This window comes from Haliotis rubra, unplaced genomic scaffold, assembly GCF_003918875.1.
Source record: "Haliotis rubra isolate DU_JTF1 unplaced genomic scaffold, ASM391887v1 Scf603, whole genome shotgun sequence".
NCBI lineage: Eukaryota > Metazoa > Mollusca > Gastropoda > Lepetellida > Haliotidae > Haliotis > Haliotis rubra.
Genome location: NW_025767306.1, coordinates 190082 through 211171, shown reverse-complemented (window position 1 = coordinate 211171; position 21090 = coordinate 190082). Strand labels below are relative to the sequence as shown.

General features: G+C 39.0%; 1 protein-coding gene and 1 long non-coding RNA gene across 3 annotated transcripts in view; both read left to right on the top strand.

The window, feature by feature from the left end:
* LOC124255612 (heparan sulfate 2-O-sulfotransferase 1-like) overlaps nt 1-21090 on the top strand; it is a 238312-nt gene that overhangs the window by 117382 nt on the left and 99840 nt on the right. The window lies entirely within an intron of this gene.
* On the top strand, nt 863-16277 carry LOC124255614. The gene is made up of 3 exons (XR_006892709.1): nt 863-873; nt 5761-5764; nt 16170-16277. It is a non-coding gene; the product is annotated as an uncharacterized LOC124255614 (long non-coding RNA).

The following is a 21090-nucleotide window of genomic DNA, read 5'->3' as shown; positions in this document are numbered from 1 at the left end:
GCCCATTTCTGGTGTTCACTACTATATGCTGGTGTGTGTAAGATTGTCATTGGAAGTTACAAATCCTAGCACAACAACTGTCGCAATTGAAAGTGTGTGCTAAGATTACACTTTGTACAACAGTACCATGTTAAAAAAGGCTTAGATATAACACCAGAGAATAATCTGTTTCAGTTATCTGTCGAAATAAATTCTACTCACCATAAGAACCGAAAAAATCCTCACACTGCCATTTGATAAGTTAAGATAAGATATTTATTGCATAGCATTCCATGACGGAACATTGGCAATATTCTATAAACTACAAGTTTAAACCTAGTAGGTACAAAGATATTGAAATACAGATACATTTAACCATATAAATGCTGTACATTGTATCAATTTCACAAATCATAGTTAGTATAATGACAAGGACTACGGTAACAGTGATACACAGAATGGTAATACACATTTGGAGGTATTTCAAAAACCAACACTGTGGATCCTTTACTGGGAGGCAGGTAGTCTGTCTCACAGTCCCTGAACCACATTATTTTCCCTTCTGCCAAGTCCTTTCTGCAGTGCTAAAGCCTTAAATATAGCAAGTCTAGATTCCTCAGGTTCTGAATCTCTGGTCACCCTGGGGCTCCTTTTCAATATAAATTGACTTGTTTGTTACTATCAAAATTATATATATTCAGAGACTAAGCATTAGTCTAGGAGGCAGGATGACATCACAAAATTGTCTATAGCTGCACAGTACTCATTGGCTTGTAGCAGTCAGTGTTTCATCTTGTTGGAGAAGGCATCTTTAAGTCTCTACTCAATAACCTTCGTAACTTGAGCATCCATGGTTGCCTGCAAGGATTAGTATGTGTGAAGCTATGAGACAGTGTTAATATCACTCAAGCACAGTGGCCACATGGAAATGTTTGTAAAGTGGAGATTCAAAGATGAAAGATAATAGATCAGTAACAAATGAATGGATTTAAATCAGCTGTGGCTGGGGCACTCGGACCATGCTGGATTGTTGTTGTTAAGGCATCTAGGGCATCGACAGACTAGAGCAATGGCTACAGGCAGCTTCAGCCCTGTATGTGAACACAATCTAGTCTTGTAGACTTTACAGGTCAGCGAATTGATAAGACACTGGGTTGCAGGAGCATGCCTTCATTACTATTGTCATGAAGCAGAATATTTTTTAAAGTCTACTTTTGCTATTGTCAGTGTATCTTTGGTTGAGTAGGGCGGTGGGGTAGCCTAATGGTTAAAGCGTTAGCTCGTCACGCCGAAGACCCAGGTTCGAATCCCCACATGGGCACAATGTGTGAAGCCCATTTCTGGTGTCCCCTGCTGGAATATTGCTAAAAGCGGCATAAAACCTAACTCAGTCAGTCAGTCTTTGGTTCAGATGTTGTTGTGTTTTGAAACAATATCCTAATCAACTCATGATGAATAGCACTACATTGACAGACACTTAACAGGATATGAAAGTGAATGCATAATGCTGTCATGTACACTATAATCAGTCTAATAGTCAGTCTCAAAGTCCCTGAACCGTATGATTTTCCCTACAGCCTAGCCCTCCCAGCAATGCTTAAAGCCTAAATGAAGCAAGTCTAGATTCCTCAGGTTCTGAATATCCCTTCTCACAGAGGCTCCTTTTTGAAAGGAATTATTTGTTTCTATCAAAATTATATATATTCAGAGACTAATTGGTACTCTACAATCCATCATGCAACGATCCCATGGCAACAATAGGTCCTAAATTCAGTAGAATGTAGCTATAATGAAGCATACACATTTATTTACTTCAATCTCTGATCTCCCTGAGGCTCCTTTTCAATTGAAATGGATTTGTTGGTTACCATCAAAATTATATATATTCAAAGACTAAGCATTAGTCTACCAGTCTAAATGTCAGGGTATTTATCCAGAAGCTGTGTTGTTTATCAAGATGCATTGTATACATATGCCATAGATACATGATGGAGACAGTGTGTTATACAGCAGGTTGACGGTGTGATAGTATAGGGATACGACATACCAGCCTGGTCTACTTGTTTATACAAGATGTATTGTATACATATGCTATAGATACATGATGGAGACAGTGTGTTATACAGCAGGTTGACGGTGTGATAGTATAGGGATACGACATACCAGCCTGGTCTACTTGTTTATACAAGATGTATTGTATACATATGCTATAGATACATGATGGAGACAGTGTGTTATACAGCAGGTTGGCGGTGTGATAGTATAGGGATCACCACATACCAGCCTGGTCTACTTGTTTATACAAGATGTATTGTATACATATGCTATAGATACATGATGGAGACAGTGTGTTATACAGCAGGTTGACGGTGTGATAGTATAGGGATACGACATACCAGCCTGGTCTACTTGTTTATACAAGATGTATTGTATACATATGCCATAGATACATGATGGAGACAGTGTGTTATACAGCAGGTTGACTGTGTGATAGTATAGGGATACGACATACCAGCCTGGTCTACTTGTTTATACAAGATGTATTGTATACATATGCTATAGATACATGATGGAGACAATGTGTTATACAGCAGGTTGACGGTGTGATAGTATAGGGATACCACATACCAGCCTGGTCTACTTGTTTATACAAGATGTATTGTATACATATGCTATAGATACATGATGGAGACAGTGTGTTATACAGCAGGTTGACGGTGTGATAGTATAGGGATACGACATACCAGCCTGGTCTACTTGTTTATACAAGATGTATTGTATACATATGCTATAGATACATGATGGAGACAGTGTGTTATACAGCAGGTTGATGGTGTGATAGTATAGGGATACGACATACCAGCCTGGTCTACTTGTTTATACAAGATGTATTGTATACATATGCTATAGATACATGATGGAGACAATGTGTTAAACAGCAGGTCTACTTAGTATACAATGTGTTTCAAACCGATTTGCACAGAGAAATTAGGCATTTTTTTGCTATCCTCAAAGTAGATAGTTTGTACACAAAATAGACAGTGTATGTTGTTCAACAAATATACAGCGTGTGTTATACACCAAATAGACAGTATATATTATATATCAAGTTGACAATGTATGTTCTTCTCATTGTTGTCAGTATCTATACATCAAGTTGACAGTGTTTCTTATACACGAAGGCAACAGTCAGTGTTATCAAATCAAATCAAATATTTATTGTGCAAATGTTCCATACAGAAACAGTGACAATATTCTATAAACTACATAAACAAGATATATAATGAATCACATATATATGATGAGCAACAAAACATATAATAATACAGATGTGTATAATAATAATAATAATGGCCTATACACCCAGTACACAGTGTATGTAATCACCAAGTTGATGTGTATGTTATACACCAAATAGTCTGTATGTTATACACCAAGTGAACTGTATATGTTTTGAACCATGGTATAACTCAGTTTGCCAAGAAGATATGAATACACTCAATCAGTAATGAGGTAAGACATCCCATTCTTTATTGCCCTTCATCAACATCAAAGAGCAGTCCCAGTCCTCTTCCTTCATGAACTTGAGACCCAGCAATCATCCTTTGAAATGTCATTAAGGATATAGTTTTACATCCATAAAGTGCAGAGGTCAGCATGTCCAGTATGTTGAAAGGAATATCTTTGCTTGATATCCGATAGTATTCAATTTTCAACTGAAATATTTCTTTTGGCGGATATTCTGAAATCGGGTATCTGAAGTTGGTGATTTTAATGAAGAAACCTGAATCCTTCTTTTTGAACTGAACCTGTGTGAGAAGACATGACATCAATGAGATGCCTCTTACAACTACAGAGCAGCAGGATCTAGTCCATCATCATGCACAGCAACATTATGACAGGTAGAGTCATATTAATGTCTTACTGACCAGCTTCTTCAGTGGACTTGGTATGAGTCATATAGGGACAACTTCAGCTCAAGCCATCTTTGATGAGTGCAGTGAACTCATAAAGTACCGGCACATGGGCAAACCAAATGAAGCTTTGTAAAACTGCAAATATATGCATTTGACCGATGTAACAATCGGATGGACAACAGGACTTATATAATGTTAGGCATATGTGTAATGGCCTTAAGTTTGTAGAACGTTGCTGCCATTTAAAATGCAAATGACTGATGGAACTATCCCAAGGAAAAATGGAACATAACATTTTTGAGCATTTATACCTTAGCCTTTGGCTTTTAGAAAGTTGCTTCCTCTGTGTAATAATGTAAATCTGCCAAACCTGGAACTTAGAAGTGACACTCACTTGCAATGGTTGATTATCACAGTTATATTTGTAGATCAGCAACAAATAAAAAAAAATGTAAGGAGGCGTATTTTTGTATTTACTTCCACACATTGTCAATCTGCATGGTTTTTTTTAATTACATGTTGTCATTCAGTGTCAGTCGTCCCATCAGGGAAGTTCACTAACCTGTCATTTGGTCAAGGTGCTGACATTACTCTGGTAGTCCAAGGAGAAACCCAGCAAGTCTGTTCTGTCAGATGAACATGCTTCTCCAACTTTCCTTGTCAACTACTGCACATGCATCTATTGACCGCCTCCGTGGTGTAGTGGTTAGAGCGTCCGCCCGGAGAGCGGAAGGTCGCGGGTTCGATCCCCACGCGTCCATACATCATTCCAAAATGACGCCTGTCTGGCCTTCGACGTTAAAATATGGTACAACAAGGACTGGTTGGCACAGAGTCAGTATAATGTGTCTGAGTGGGGTATTCATGCTTCACTGCGGCATGGTATCTCAGTGGGCTAGCACTATAAAACCAGCTTCCGTCTGGGCTAGTACAAGCATACACATACACACGCATGCACGTCGTCATATGAGTGAAATATTCTCAAGCACGACGTTAAACCCAATTTCACCTCACCTCACCTCACCTCACCTCACCTCACCTCACCTGTATCTATTGTTTAAAACAATAAGTAACACTTGCTTTCATCTCCAGTAATTTTATCAACAGGGTGTCGCAAAACTTTCCAGAGGCAGTTAAGGTTGATGTGTGTGAGACAATTGCAATAATTTCTTGGCAAAAGACTGAAGATTTACAATGTATACTTGACTGCATGGTATAGTGGAGCATATAATATTCAAAACACTATGTGGCTATTCCAAGGAGAGATTAACACTGGGTATGCTTCTCCTGGTTTGTGGGCGAGAGTGACTAAAGCATGCAGTCATCATTTTTCATGACCAGATTCAAATATTCATTGCTGGAAGCTATTGTAATGTGGCTGGAATAGTATTGATAATTGTTGAATTGTAAACTGTTTTCCATCGTTATTGGTGCTCTCCATCGATGATTCTTCCTACCCCTTGTGCATGAATCACTAAGCTCTATTAGTGTTCAAACTCCTTTGACTGAAGCATTGGCCAACCCAGTACTTGTTCACAAGGACAATTTTGTTCCATAGATGACATGCAAATCAGTAGATTAAAACATAGGGTTGCTTCATTGTAAGAAGTAATATGGAAATATTGTAATTTTGATAGTAGAAGGCTGATAATAGTGAGATATGAATGCTTTTGTATTGTGGTTGGGGAGTCAGTTTATGCCTTTCCCCTTACTCAACCTCTTCAAAGTTGGAATATAGGAAATGAAGGAATTGACTCCACAGTTTACACCCACAGTACTGGAGTTCTCTCCCCTACTTTTAACATTGAGATGACTAAGGTCACAGATGAACCACAATTGAAAGCAGGAGAAGCTGTGGTGATAGGGGGGTGACAGGAGTTGTCTCCCCCTGCTTCCAACTGGTGGCTGGGATCACAGATGAACTACAGATGAGAGGTGGATGCCAGGGAGATATGTTCTTCAAAACATGTGTTCCATCTTTTGAAGTTCCACGATTGATAGGCGCAGATATTAGACATGATATCAACACACAGGATTTTCCATATATAAAAGTCATTATGAGGGAGAGTGTGTGCTAGAGAGTGTTACTAGGTTCGTCTTTCTGGATTCTTGGTTCCGCCACACATGTGCTTTTGTTAGGAATGTCCCACCATGCCCGACATCAAGTAGATAGCCGAAATATAACTTGCTGAATGGGTCCTTTTGAGTTCCTGTGTGTTCATGTTTTGATAGCAGATTCTGTATTATTGGTAACCAATGAACCGTTCCCACTGGCCCTTTTAGATTCCCTCACCTTTAGGGTTTCTGGGTTCCATTTGGATATGTTTTGTAGATAAATACATATATGTATATCAAATATCACTTTCTTACTGTGACTAAATGTAAGTTTATTACACTCTGACCTTTAAAAGGGTTGGTTCCATGGGGTAGTGTGATTAAAGCTTGGTACCAAAGACCTTTCCTTCACAACATTGTGTGAAGATTTTCTAGTGTACCCGCTGTGATGTTCCATTGCTGAGTAGTGTCCAAACCAGTCACAGTTAAAAGGGTTGACCAGATCAAGATCCTGCAGATATTTCTAAAAGCTTCATTTCCAAATGAGTCTTGTAGTTTAGATGATTATGTAAAAGCTTCCCCTTGTAGTTTATGATTATGTAGGTTCATTGCACACCACAAGGCATTGCTCACAGCAGGCAATGTTTGTATGATTGGGAAGTTGAACGAATTGGATACTTAGAAATCTGTCTACCGTTTATATCAGTGAGATTTGGAATCAAGTGAATCCAGATTGATTTGGGTTATTGTATAGTGGTATATCTATTTTGATTGCTTGTTATTCCAGAAAATACCATCTGGTTATGACACATTAATCTTCAGTTCTATTCAACTTGATATTTGGTTAGACTTGATTGTACATGAATATCTCTGAGCGAAGTATAAATATCAAAGTAATCGCTATATATGCAATATCTATAGGTCGTATTGTAGACAAAAAGCTGTAAAACAAATCAATTGTTAATCACACTGAGTGGAATCATAAAATTACGGTATTCAGTTTTACCAGATGTTTTGTTTTGGATTAAAGTTTAAAGGATAAAAGAATGTATATTGCATCTTTTTGCCAGGCTTCACCTTCAAGTTACAGTTTATGGTAGACAAATTTGGTGGACCATTTTCTCAAGACTGCAACTGTTATGATTCTATCTTGGCATAATAGGTTTTGTACTGAGACAAGCTAGATAACCTACATTCTCAGTAACTGTTTGACATTCTGTAGAAATTCATCTTGTTGAGGCAGAGTTTTATGACAAGGCATGACCCAGCAGAAACAGGAGGATTGGACTGGATTGGCTCAATCCAGCCACTTTATGGAAGATTGACTTATTTCTGAAACTCAGCAAAAGTTTTATCAAATGACTTGATTACCAGTGCCTCTCATGTAAAAATGAAGTTTTGGGCATCTCATATGTTCTCTCCTGTTTCTCATGTAAAGCTTCTTGTATCTCTCACATAAATGCTCCTATTTTTCATGTGAATTTTTGCATATCTCGTAAATCCTTCATGTAAAGATTTTGCTTCTTTAACATAAACCCTCCTGTTTTCAAGAAAAGCTCTCCCATAAACCCCTTAAGATTGTGAAATAACTGTACCTTTTTTCAAAAATACCTATATATCAACAGCAGTATGTTTTTCACAATGTAGTGAGATTTGTAGTTCATTGTATGTAACGTTTGGATTAAATTGTCACCCAGTTTATGGTGCTCTTACCAGTACATCACAGACCTCCCGGGTTTTCGGAGAGAAGAAAATTATTACATTTGACTATCCAACTGTAAGTACCTATGTTACATGTCATTGTTCGTCACACCCGATCTCTGTGTGGATTCTGGGTTGAAATTAGCCCCCAGAAACTTATGCTGGTCATAAGATGTGATTGAATCAATCATGTGATCAGGTTGGTCACTTGGTTCATACCAAACTAACATTCACTTCAGGTCGTTTGGGGCCATACCATACTGACATCCATCGAAGGCAGTTCAGGTTCATACAAAGGTGACAGTCACTTCAGGCCATTTGTTGTCATACGAAGCTTCCGTCCACTCTAACCAGTCGAGGTACATACCAAGCTGGCATTTAGTCTTAGGTTGGTTGGTGTCATACCAAGCTGATAGTCATTGAAGGCAGTTCAGGTTCATACCAAGCTGACATCCACCGAAGGCAGTACAGGACCTAGATTTTCAAAGCTCTCTTAGCGCTAAGATAGTCCTAAGTTAATGTTAATGTATGGCACTTACAACTATCTTAGCGCTAAGATAGCTTCGAAAATCTAGGCCTAGGTTCATGCCAAGCTGACATCCACTGAAGGCAGTTCAGATTCAGACCAAACCAATATCCACCGGAGGCAGTTCAGGTTCATACCACACTGACATCCACCGAAGGCAGTTCAGATTGAGGCCAAACTGACATCCACCGAAGGCAGTTCAGATTCATACCAAACTGACATCCGCCGAAGGCAGTTCAGGTTCATACCAAACTGACATCCACCGAAGGCAGTTCAGGTTCATACCACACTGACATCCACCGAAGGCAGTTCAGATTGAGACCAAACTGGCATCCACCGAAGGCAGTTCAGATTCATACCAAACTGACATCCGCCGAAGGCAGTTCAGGTTCATACCAAACTGACATCCACCGAAGGCAGTTCAGGTTCAAACCAAGCTGACATCCAACGAAGGCAGTTCAGATTCATACCAAACTGATATCCGCTCAAGGATTTTCACAGTCATCTAACCTCTTCATTGTCGTCTTTTCAAAAGTAGGACTAGTGAAAGTTAGTGGATTTTATATATATATATATTTGTGACTGGAAGCAATTTAAAATTTGTGTAATCAGAACTACATGTTGAATCTTTACACCTGCAAAAAGACCAGCTATTTTGATGAGCCACTTTTCTATATATTACATTACGTCTGTTATCAGTGATGCTATGCATTTGTGTTTTTCACCAGCAATTTCCTTTCACCAAGGTCAGAAGTCTGACAGATATATTTTCAAGATGGACTCTGGTGAGAGCCATTATTATGGCCTTCTGACTGCAACATTTACAGTGCAGCTACCATTATGCTGGTTATCAGTTCTGATAAAAAGTAAAAAGCTCTTGGCTCAAAACTGCATCAGTATAAATTGTTGCTAAAAGGCAGAGTGTATTTATGCTGGGCATATGGTAGAGTTGTTGAGATAACAGTGGGTGTGTAGTTATCTAGTAAATACTGCAACAGACCTGGGGCTAGATGTCATGTGGAATACTTCATTGCATAGTTGCATCCCTTGGGTGTGACAGGATGCTTTGAGTGTCGGTTCCAATTCCAAAACCACCTTGTCATCTTTTGTTAACATTTGTGGCTTTTTCCAGAGTGGTAAATTTCTCTGATATGTATTTGTTTGGGCTCTCCTCAAACAACAAGTTGACATGCTATGGTATGAAGTACTGTTCAAATGGAAACCAAACTCTCTTACCAGGTGATCAGAGTCAGTTTATGGGCAGTCAATTGGTGCGTCATTGTCAGAGTCAATATGTGGAGAGTACTTATATGATTTGAAATCATTTTTGTACATGTGATGTTATTTGTGTAAGCATGGGCACATATATGTAAGAAATGGCTAACTTCGCAAAATTAGCAATATTTTCAGTTGCATTACCATTTATAATGTCAGGAATCTCTTTTGACCTCCCTTTACACAAGTTATGTATGCTTCATATTGGCTGGGTAATGTAAGAGTCAAAATAAAAATCTTGAACAAAAATCACCTCCTTATTTTAGGGAACTACAATACCTGATCTGAAGCTAAAGAGCTCCATATTCCCTTTTTAGAGATTTGTTACGCGCATAAGTCATGCATCATGAATACTGACATGAAGACAATGTAAAAGGACATCCTTGTCAGCCACAAACACACAAATCCGAAAACAAACCATCAGAGGATGACCGGTGGTCATAATCAGGCTCCAGGTCTTGTGTTATCTTGCATTTATTTACGTATTATCATGTTTTGATAATTAGTTTCCTGCTAGGATTAAAGCACCTTGTCTAGACGCTGTACCTGGGGCCCTTCCCAGGGGAGCCCACTATGTCCGTCACGTGATGCCCAGTCCAGATTTTACGTACATCAAAAGTCCTCACAGGCTCATCAGCCCTTATTAAGAGTAATGCTGGGCTGTATATTGGAGGAAATTGTTTTCTATTTTTTGTGCTTAAAGCAGCAGGGGACTACTGTTTCCCTCTATGGTATAATAAATGATCTCAAGTACAGATTTCAAATCTCCTTTGATGTCTATGCAATGCTTTATTGATCAGTCAAGGACTTGTTTGAAGATTAGAAAGTTCAGTTATGAAACTTTTTTGGCTTTATACAAAAAGTGTTTTTGAGGTTATGGAAATTGTATCTTGGATTGGGGTTTTGTTTGTTTGGTTTTTTGCTTTTTGATTGATTCAGTTTATGTACTACAGTAAAATAGACTGTATTATAAAGTTTCTGAACATGTATATTGCACTTCTTTTAGTTTTGGTATGCAACTGTTGTGGGAATCTGGTAATAGCATTCCTGATGCTAATTCTTAGTGTCCAGATAGGGTGTAATATTTAGGTCCGATGATTCCTCCTGATGCATGGGCATCTGTAACACTGAAACCCATTCTTTCATCAAGGTGCTATACAAGTTCTGTAGCTCAGCGTAGTACTTTTTCTGTAAAGCACCTTTCACCTTGCTCAATTTCCATAGCCCTCTAAATTAGTGAGTATTGATGAATGTGGTCAACATCCTAAAGGCATATCAGAATGTTAAACTGAATAGTCTGAACAAATCTAACCTCATGTATCTGGTTGTTCCTTCTATTTAATCTTGATACATTTTTAAATAGGTGAATTTTTGTTAAGCATGTTAATGTTCAGGGGAAGGCACCTTGTGGAACACTTGCATTGTTTAAAAGAGAAGGTGTAATACATTGCTATGATCAGGGACTGGGCTCAACAGATAATCAACCAATTCTAAATCTGAGAACAAGGTGGTTCCAGGCTTCTGTTAATGTAACACCTGTCCACAGGTAGCAGGAGTGATGAAGACAAGTTGTTATTCCAGCATACACTGCGTAACAACACTCCTCATTATGTCACGTGTACGTTGTCTAATTAGGAATGTTCTTTTCACCTGAAGAGCAACACAGCTGTTGGTACAGATTTGTACCAGCTGTAAACAGAAGCTGTGTATTAACTTAAGGAGTTTTCTCCAATACAATATTGATGAACAAGGTGTGCCACTTAGGTCGAGGACGTTTTATCATGAAAAACTGTGAATGCGGTTTTACCTTCCAGTGAACATTTATAGTTTAATCCACTTACAAAGTTACTGGAGGTTTAAATGCTAAATAATGTACTGTTAGCAGCAGCTGGGAGTTGTATCAGCCATGCAAGGATAGGTGTGGACAGACTGAGGATGCTCAGTGCATCTAGATGTATTTGTAAATGTTTTGAGAACAGATTGGCTCAGTTCCTATATATCACCCGTAAAGATCCGAGTTAGAACTGATTTTCAGTAACCCATGCTTGTCATAAGAGGCAACTAATGGGATTGGGAGGTCAGGCTCACTGACTTGGTGGACACATGTCATAGTATCCCAGTTGCGTAGATTGATGCTCTTGCTGTTGATCACTGGATTGTCAGGCCAAGACTCGAATATTTACCGACCGCTGCCATATAACTGGAATATTGCTGAGTGCAGCGTAAAACTAAACTCACTCACTCACAAACCCATGTTGGTTTGTATGGTCCAGATCTGATCACAAACTAGTGTGTACTGACAGGTAGATACATGGTCTATCAATCAGTTTGTGCTGGTGGACATCATTAACCAATACTGCCCTGCTGGAGAATCTGTGTGTTCTACGTTTGTTTGTGGAACCCACTGTACAAGTTGTGGTGCAGTTACGGTTTGTTTTGCATATCTGGTATGTATTTTTAGTATGGTTGATGCTTGAGATTCTATTCACATGAATGCAAACTGCAAAACCAAGCATACTCACTGGGTAATTTTTATTCTAATACATATTTATAGTAGACATGTTTGTTGTCGGTGAGGAAAAGCTTGCACTGAAGTTGCAGCAAAACAGTCTGCAATCAGACCCTGGTTGATAAGGGCAAAAAGAACTTGATGCTGTCTGCCGTTTCGATCTGGTCGTGATGCGTCTAGGTGCACATGTTACACAGCTGATCAGTGCAGCTGATATAGTGTCTCTTCATCCTCAGCATCTGGGATATAGGCTGGCGCATCTGTAAGTCAGGATACTTTACTCATTGGCCTTGAGGGCTTTGTGTCTTCCAGTGTTTTCAAGAGAGCCAAATCCCTTGGGTGTTTGTAAAAAGTTAGTTATGTAAAACAGCACCTTGGCTCAGACAGCAGATAAGTAATGTTTCTTTCATAGTTATGAATTAGGATACAAAAAGCGTGTTTGTCTTTCCTTCTCTCATTTCAGTGGATGAGGGATCTGAACTTGAACCTATTGTCTCAAGTTTACTCTGTGTAGTATTGGGTTTTATTCCAAGTGCTTGCCCTGTACCATGGAGGACTGGTTTTATTCCAAGTGCTTGCCCTGTATCATGTAGGATTGGTTTTATTCCAAGTGCTTTCCCTGTAGCATGTGGGATTGGTTTTATTCCAAGTACTTGCCCTGTATCATATAGGGCTGGTTTTATTCCACCATTTTGATTTGCCTCGATTATATTCAAAGGTGGGAGAAGTTGAAAGTGAAAAGTTTAGCTGAGAGGACAAATGATTGATCTGTACGCATGACTGTTTTCTTTGTCTTTGTTTATGCTTAAGTGTATTGACATGGGACACATCTACACAATATTCGTGAGTGAATGAGTGAGTGAATATGGTTTTACTCTGCTTCTAGCAATTTTAGAGCACTATCAAGGCAAGGGACACCAGAAATCTGCCTCACATTACCACTTGGGGAATTGAATCTAGTTCTTAGCATGATGAACTAACGCTTTAACCAATGGGCTACCCCACTGCCCATTATTATTCATGATGCGAATGGATATATTGATATTAATGCTTGTTGATACCTGCAGCTATTGATTTAAACATTTAACACTTGTTGATACCTATAGATGTTGATGTTAATGTTTCTTGGTACCTCTATTGATATTAAGGCATTGTTTTGAGAGGATGTACTGATGTTTTGCAAAAGATTTGAGGTGTGCAGGTAACAAAATATAATAAATGTAATTACAATTTCAAGTATATTTTTTCCACTTGGAATTTGTAAAAATTCACTTTGTTTTGAAGTATTTAAGAAAAACGTTCATCTGGCTTTAGTGTTTTAAATAAATTATTTATATTGATAGTAAGAAAATAGACAGCTTATGTATTGTCTGTCGGTGGAATATGCAATCCTGTTTTTATTTTGTTTGTTTCACATTACAATTTTTCAGTGTGTAGAATTGTAATCCATGTTGAAATAGAAGTCTAGCCTTACTCTTCCTGTAGGGGCAGTGGGGTAGCCTAATGGTTAATGTCACGATGAAGACCCGGGTCGACTCCCCACATGGGTACAATGTGTGAAGCCCATTTCTGGTGTCCCCTGTCGTGATATTGGTGGAATATTCCTAAAGGCAGCATAAAACTAAACTCACTCACTCACTATTGGTGTGGTGTGCCTGTGGTGCTTGTCCGGGTTCAGTTGCTATAGTCTGCTGTGAAATAGCTTGGTAATTGATTGTTGATTGATTGAACTCCCTTGTACACTGGATGATGAGGGTTATGTGAGTACTTTCATTAACAACTGGAATTGTTTTATTTGGATTCTTTGTTTTCCTAATAATACAGGCATTATAAATAGTAACTAATTATAAAAACATTAAACATTTGACAGTTTAGAAGATCATTAGCTGATCAAATATTCTTGCAAAATTAATGTTCAATCAGCACTTCACAAAACTTTTGTCATCTTTATCATTTATTTGGGACATTTTAGCAGGGATCATTTTTTATGTTCCCCTGCTGTGATATTGCTGGAATATTTGCTGAAAGAGGCGTAAAACTAAACTCACTCACTCACTCAGTTCTGTATGTCTCACGGTCTCTTTTCCACCCAGACCCTTCCTGCTCCTGTCAAAGCTATGTATTCCATACTGTCAGTTTTTCCACACCTCTGCAACTCTGACCGGGTCGATATTTCTGAAGGTAGAATTCAGTAGTCTCCTTCTGACCATGATTGTGACCAACATCCATATAACCAACACTGTAGTGTTTTATTTCCGTCATCGACAAGGGATCATTCCGTTACTAATGATGCAAATCAATAACAGATAACGCTTGTTCTGGGCAATTGTGGAGATCACGTTCAGACCAACTTGGCCACATAATCCAATCTGCTTCAAGTGACGGCCTTTCTTTCTATTGCTTTTTGCACTGAGCCCTGCTCAATTATGAACCTACCTCCCGATCTGTCTCAATTACTGGCTTGTTATGGTGTAGAAGTATATCATATTGGTGAATGTAGTACCCTCATGTTGGTGGAAGGAGTACGATCATATCACAGGAATTAGTATGCTCATGGCGGGAAGTCGATTTGGTAACTTAAACCGCCATCTCCAAATTTCAGCAGTGGACTAGTGCTTGGGGGATGGTGCGTGTGAGGTGAATTGATAAAGGTTGGCAGTTGAAGAGAGTTATTGTGCTCAGAAATAGAAAATAGACGGTTCATAAATCACTTGAGTTTATGGTGAAAATCTTTTGAGTATAATCTTGTTCTCTCAGTTGTGGGGGCGATGGGGTAGCCTAATGGTTAAAGCGTCCACTCGACACACCGAAGACCCGGGTTTGATTGCCCACATGGGTATAATGTGTGAAGCCCATTTCTGGTGTCCCCCGCCGTGATATTGCTGGAATATTGCTGAAAGCAGCGTAAAACCCTACTCACTCACTCAATATTGCTGAAAGCAGCTCACTCAACCCTCCTCTCACTCACTCACTCACTCACTCACTCACTCATGTAAATCTGACCTGTATGAGTGTGCTAAAGTTTCCTAGTTCCAGTAAAACTACACTATTTAATATAAATATTGTAATAAATAACTTCCTTATTTGGTGTTTCAATAGAATATATCAGCAGAAAGTTTCAAACAAAACAGTTTTGTAAGCAACCAAATAGTTAAATATAACTCAGTCAAAGACAAGTAAATTATACATTACTATTATATTGCTTTCAGGCATTTAGCTTTGTTTCACGGTCAGAAATAATAGCATTCTGAGACAATGTGTTGAAAGATGGACGTTGTGGACAATTTAATGCAATATGAGCCACCTCGTTAAGTGTTTTACCATGGAGGTAGTTGTGTGGTGTCACCATAATGGTTACAAATCACCGTAGTCAAGTGTTCAAGCATCTAGGATACCACAAGATGAACAATCCATTTAGAACAAGACAGTGAATTTGAACTGCCGAGTCCTTCTAAATAGCATCAGTCATCTGCATTATGGAGTAGACAACAGAAGACGGAGTAACTGCTACTTGATGCATGGGTGTAGCAGTGCTCAGGGGTAGGGGTAGGGGAGATGTAGGCACAGCTAAACTGGATGTTCGAAGATGTTTAAGGAAGGAACTTCAGGAGAGAGTAGGGGTGAAACGGTATACCGCGGTATTAGTAGAACAGCGGTATTTTGCCTTCGGTTTGGTATACCTTAATGGAATGAAAAAAATCAGTGTTTTTGTTTTGTCATTTTATTAACCTTTTTAAACCTTTTCTAAAATGTTTAGAAATCGAATCATTTTGTCAAAATCTATACATTTCTTTGCTGTACACACACTATTTTCCCGGAAGTAACTTCTGATATACCGAGCCGAAATGGACCAAGCCGAAAATCTTGTGCCGCAATACATACCGTACCATGGTAAGAGCGTACTGCTTCACCCCTTGGAGAGAGAGAGTTTAATGCTCACAAGAAGTGTGTTTGAATAGTGAGTGAATTAAAATGTTACATCGCATCAGCAGTATTGCAGCCATATAGCGATGACAAGTGTGTTGAGGTGCTGGAGACTTATGTGGGGTGTGATAGAGGAAGTAATTTAGAGTTTATTCTCACAGGTAATGTGTTTGAGATGGTGAAGACTTTTATTGTATAAGTTGAGAAAGAGGTCTACAAGTCAGAGGGAGTTTCAGTCTCAAAGAATATGTTCAGTTGGGTGAGACTTGTAATCGGTAAGGAGTTTGAGTCGCACAAGACATCTGTTTGAGGTGTTTGTAGACTTGTATTGGACAAGGTACATGATTGGAGATTATGAAACAGATGGTGTTTGTCTCACAAGATGTATATTGGAGGTTGGTGAGACCATTTAAATAGTTTCAACAAGAAATGAGTTGTTAATGCTCACCTATAAACAACTTATGTCATCTTTAGCAGGACTTGGCAAGGAAACCAATGAAGAGCAAACATGTTTCTCTTTTGCAGTATTCCAAACTTGGAATGTCAAGGTAGATTGTGACTGTGGTGTATGTTTAATGATGTACTTTTAATACCCACTTCTGTTGATTAGTTTCTCCTATTTTCTGGCCCTAGGGTGTGTATGATGACTGATTATATTCCGGTCAGGACCTAACATTGTCAAAATTATGGTAATGAGACAGGGCAAATCCAATATGGCTGCCTCTAGAGGTGTTTCCAGTTAAAAGCTCAACAACGTTATCGAGATATCAGTTAAAGTGACTCTTGGTAGATTGCCTCGCTGGTCAGTAATTACACACAATGGGTGCTCGTTACTATTTCAATTTTTCATACAAAGTGGCCGACAGAGTGTTAAAAGGTGTCTGTCTCTGTGGTGCTGTGATGCACGGGTTAGAGCACAATGTCTGACAAGATTCATATGCATGTAATCAGATATTCCAGATTAATATCCACGCAGTGCAACACCCTGTTACCTAGATCCATAACTTTCTTGGCTTTCCTGGGTTTTCGTGCCATTGTTGATGGCACCATGATCCATACTATTTTACTGATGCCCGGCAAATTGGAAAAGATATAGATGGAATGGAATTATGGATCAGTTCAAGTTGAGCAATGCCTGCCCTCGCTGCTGTACGGCAACTACAGCACCTCACTTCCACCACTTTCCCCTCTTCACCGCCACTCGAAGGGGGATACACTTAATCACTAAATAGGTTGTAAGTTAGTTGTAGGTGACTCCCAGGGTGCACTGGTTCTCTAACCAACCACATTTACTTGCATGATAGGTAATTTGTATATTAGTCTGTTTCTTGGGGATCGCTACTCAGACAGGATCGTCACTTGGCTTGAGAATGAAAAGTGTTGAAAATAACAATATGGCAAATCATTCCTTAAGAATTCTTGTAGTGAATTTTGTATATTAGAAGGATAGATAGTCTCGGCATTCAAACTAACAACAGAGAGTAAAACTATGTTTGGTGTTCCGAGGCAGGTTTCTATTTCTTATTCTTTTAATCTTTTGTTGCGGTTGGAAGTTTTGTTCAACTTCTGTAAAATACAAGTAAATCAAGAATCGTTTACTGCCCCTGTTGCAAGGGTACAGTTGATTTAGATTTTCTTTCAGATAATGTCTCTCCTATCCACCTTCTACACACGCATCTATTGCAGTAAAGAAGTTGTCTGTCCATAAAAAATGTTCCTCATCATCATACCAGCTTCTAAATTTCACTTAAAGAAGTTCTCAAGAGTCCAAAACAAAAATGTAACCATTGGTTCTTTGCGGACTTCACTGAATATTTATTTTTTTCTTCTATGACATTTAGCAATATTCCAGCAATGTGAAAGGATGCTAGGCCACCCCACTGCTACGTACCCCTAAGTAGTGTGCAGTGAATGTCTAGCAGAACAACTAGAGTACTGACCATCACTATGTTGAATTGTTAACAGATTTATTCAAACCAGAGTTCTCTGCCTACATTAGGATTCCAGCCAATGTTTGTAACAATGATGTGAACTGTATATTAACATCAGAATCAGACATGCAGACAGTTACCCTCAGATCTGACTTGTAGATCCAGGGAATGAACGTTACTGTTGTTTGTGAGGGATGTAATTCCAAATCTGAAAATTGATATCTGATTTATGGGAACAGTTTCTTTCTCTCAATACAGTCTATTTATGTTCCTTATTGATGAATGCTTTCTGAAGGCCTTCTCTTTGCCTTTTTGTTACATAGAACTGAAAAAATGTTGTCATCCTTTACTGCAACAGCAAAAGATACTTCATTTGAGAATAAACTAAGCTAGATTCCAATTTCCAATTTCATGTCTGAGAACATAAAAATGTTTGCAATCTGAGCACAAGCCTATCGTCTGAAAGTTAACAGTTGTGAATGTGTTACAATTATTTACCATAGTAAATTAAATCATGTCCAAACAAGCCTGCTTGTTGGTTGCTGTGTGATATATACTGTTGCTGATAGGACCTATGACAGTTGTTACCATGTAGATATGGCGCCGAGTTCCAATTCCATTAAAAGCAGGAAATATGAGGTGATGCGATCAGAGTGTTCCGTTTCTGGAATGACCTTGGCATGGTTCATTGGATGAGCAATGTCTTTCTTGCCGACTGTGGTGTGCACACGACCATGTAACACGCTGAAACATTACTTCCTGTGACCTGTCTCGGGGGATGCTGGGATGTTTGCATGGAATTGGTCCCAAGTACCACATCGTTAGGGACGGTGACAACGAGGTTGTCTCCATATATGTGATCAGTATGTGGATATAACGAGTGTAATGGCTGAGTCAGTAGCCAGTGTCCCAGTGGTAGTACATCAGTGACAATTTATGATATTGATAGTTGACATCAATACCATGCTAAATAGTTGGTAGTTACAACAGGTTTAATGCAGGGAAAAACACAGTATACTCAGGCTTTGATCAGAACTACTTCCATTACTCCTTTAGTGAGTGAGTGAGTGAGTTCAGTTTTATGCCGCACTGAGCAATACTCCAGCTATATGGCAGCGGTCTGTAAATAATCGAGTCTGAACCAGACAATCCAGGTGATCAACAGCATGAGCATCAATCTGCGCAATTGGGAACCGATGACATGTGTCAACCAAGTCAGCGAGCCTGACCACCCGACCCCATTACTCCTCGTGGTTCAAATGTTTGCTTGTCACCCAAGAGACCTGGTTCATTGGATCCCACATGGATACAGCCATTGTGATGCTAAACTTAAGAGGTGTAAAACATCATTCACTTGGTCTCTGCCAAATGGCGCCAAGCACAAAAGTTGTTCCTTGCATCATTTCCAGACCAAACAGATTTGAGCTTTAGACTTGTGGCAAAAGTGGCAGACACACTCTCTCATTCACTCACTCCGCTCTCAGCAATATTCCAGTTGTATGATGGCAGTCTGTAATGAATTGAATCCGGACCAGACAATCCAGTGATCAACAGCATGAGCATCGTTCTACTCAATTGGGATAGGATGACATGTGTCAACCAAGTCGGCAAGTCTGACCACCCGATCCTGTTAGTGGCTTCTTATGACAAGCATGGATTGCTGAAGACAATTCTAACCCGGATCTTCACGGGTGATACACTGCCATGATTGTGATTTTATTTGGAACATTGTGTTTCTCAGAGGGTTGAATGGTTAACTGGACAGTGTGGGACTTGTGTTTGATTATACCCTGAGTTTCTGCTCACTGTCTGTGTGGCTTTTCTGTGCTCGTTTCCAGACAGTGAATCAAGACTTATATCTTGTGAACTTTATATTTCAAAATTAAGCTCAAAATCAAAGCTTAGAATTTTATGTTTTATAAACATATAGAAGTTTCGATTCAAATGTAGAGTATGAATTGAAATTTGTTTGATATAATTGTTTTCTAAAGACATGGTCACATGGCCTGGACCCTAAAAACGTAAACCTTTGAGTGTGTTTCAATGCACTGTTTGTCTATTGACATGTTCAGTAACATCTGGGACAACAACCTTGACAATATCAGTAAAACAGCAGAAAACTTCAAATTTGGACCATTATACAAATACTGTTAACATTGATCCTAAAATCGATGTCAGTCAACATTGTTTGCTGGATTTTTGTAGTTGATAATTTATGAGCACTTGGTTACTTCTGATAGATCATTCATGCATCACTTGCAGTGTGCTATGAGAGGGTGGGTTTCTTTCGATATGTTGAGTTCATGGAATTCCAAATTGTTGTATGGAAGAACTTGTGGGATTCCCAGATGCTGTACGAGAGACTCAGTTTGTGTATCAATTGAGGTATTCATGTTAGTCTCCCCTAGCAAGATGGTCAATAAATGTGTCTGCACTCCAGCAGCCAGATAGCAGGAAGGGATGCATACCCTCGTTAACAGGTGCTTTATAGGTATGGCTGAAGCACCGCATATAGATCCAGTCGGGGACCACGTTCTCCAAATAGTCCCAATTTGACGGCACTAGATGGACAAGTTGTTAACCATCGTTTAAGTCTGCCTGCCTGAAAAGCTCTTTGGCAAACAGAAATGAAGCTATTTACTGAAATTATTCCCAGAAATGTATGAGATGGGTATTTAGAAGATTGTTGGGGGATATGAGAGGATGTACGATAAGATGAATTTGATCGAGGGCTGTTTGAGATGAAGGGGTTGATGGGAACAGATTGATATGACCATTTGAGAGGGAATGATCAACAGTATGCCACTGTGTCAATGCATGGCAGGTATTCAGAAAAGCGTACTATCATCCCAATAGTAATTGTTTGTCCTGGGGATATATTGTATAGGATTTTGATGCACATTGCTATTGCTAAATGTTGCTCTTTATGACAAGCTCTAACAGCTCATAATGGTTCATACAGAAAAATACAACCGATATTGGTGGCATCAATATAGTGAAAACCACTCTATACCGGCTGGGCGAGTGTGTTTCTCAAGGTGCTGATTGTCGGGGCACAAAGAGATTATATCATATCTAACAAGGTTCCATGTCACCGAATATTATACAAGGGAAACGATTAATCCAGTACCAGTGAAACGTTTTAAGACTTTTCAAGTTCAACTATTTCACATGTTAAAAATATCACATGTCTTACTTCTCATTACTGATCATTGCTGCAATTTGTTTATTTTTTTAATATGACTTTCAACTCTTCTTACATGATGATGTTTG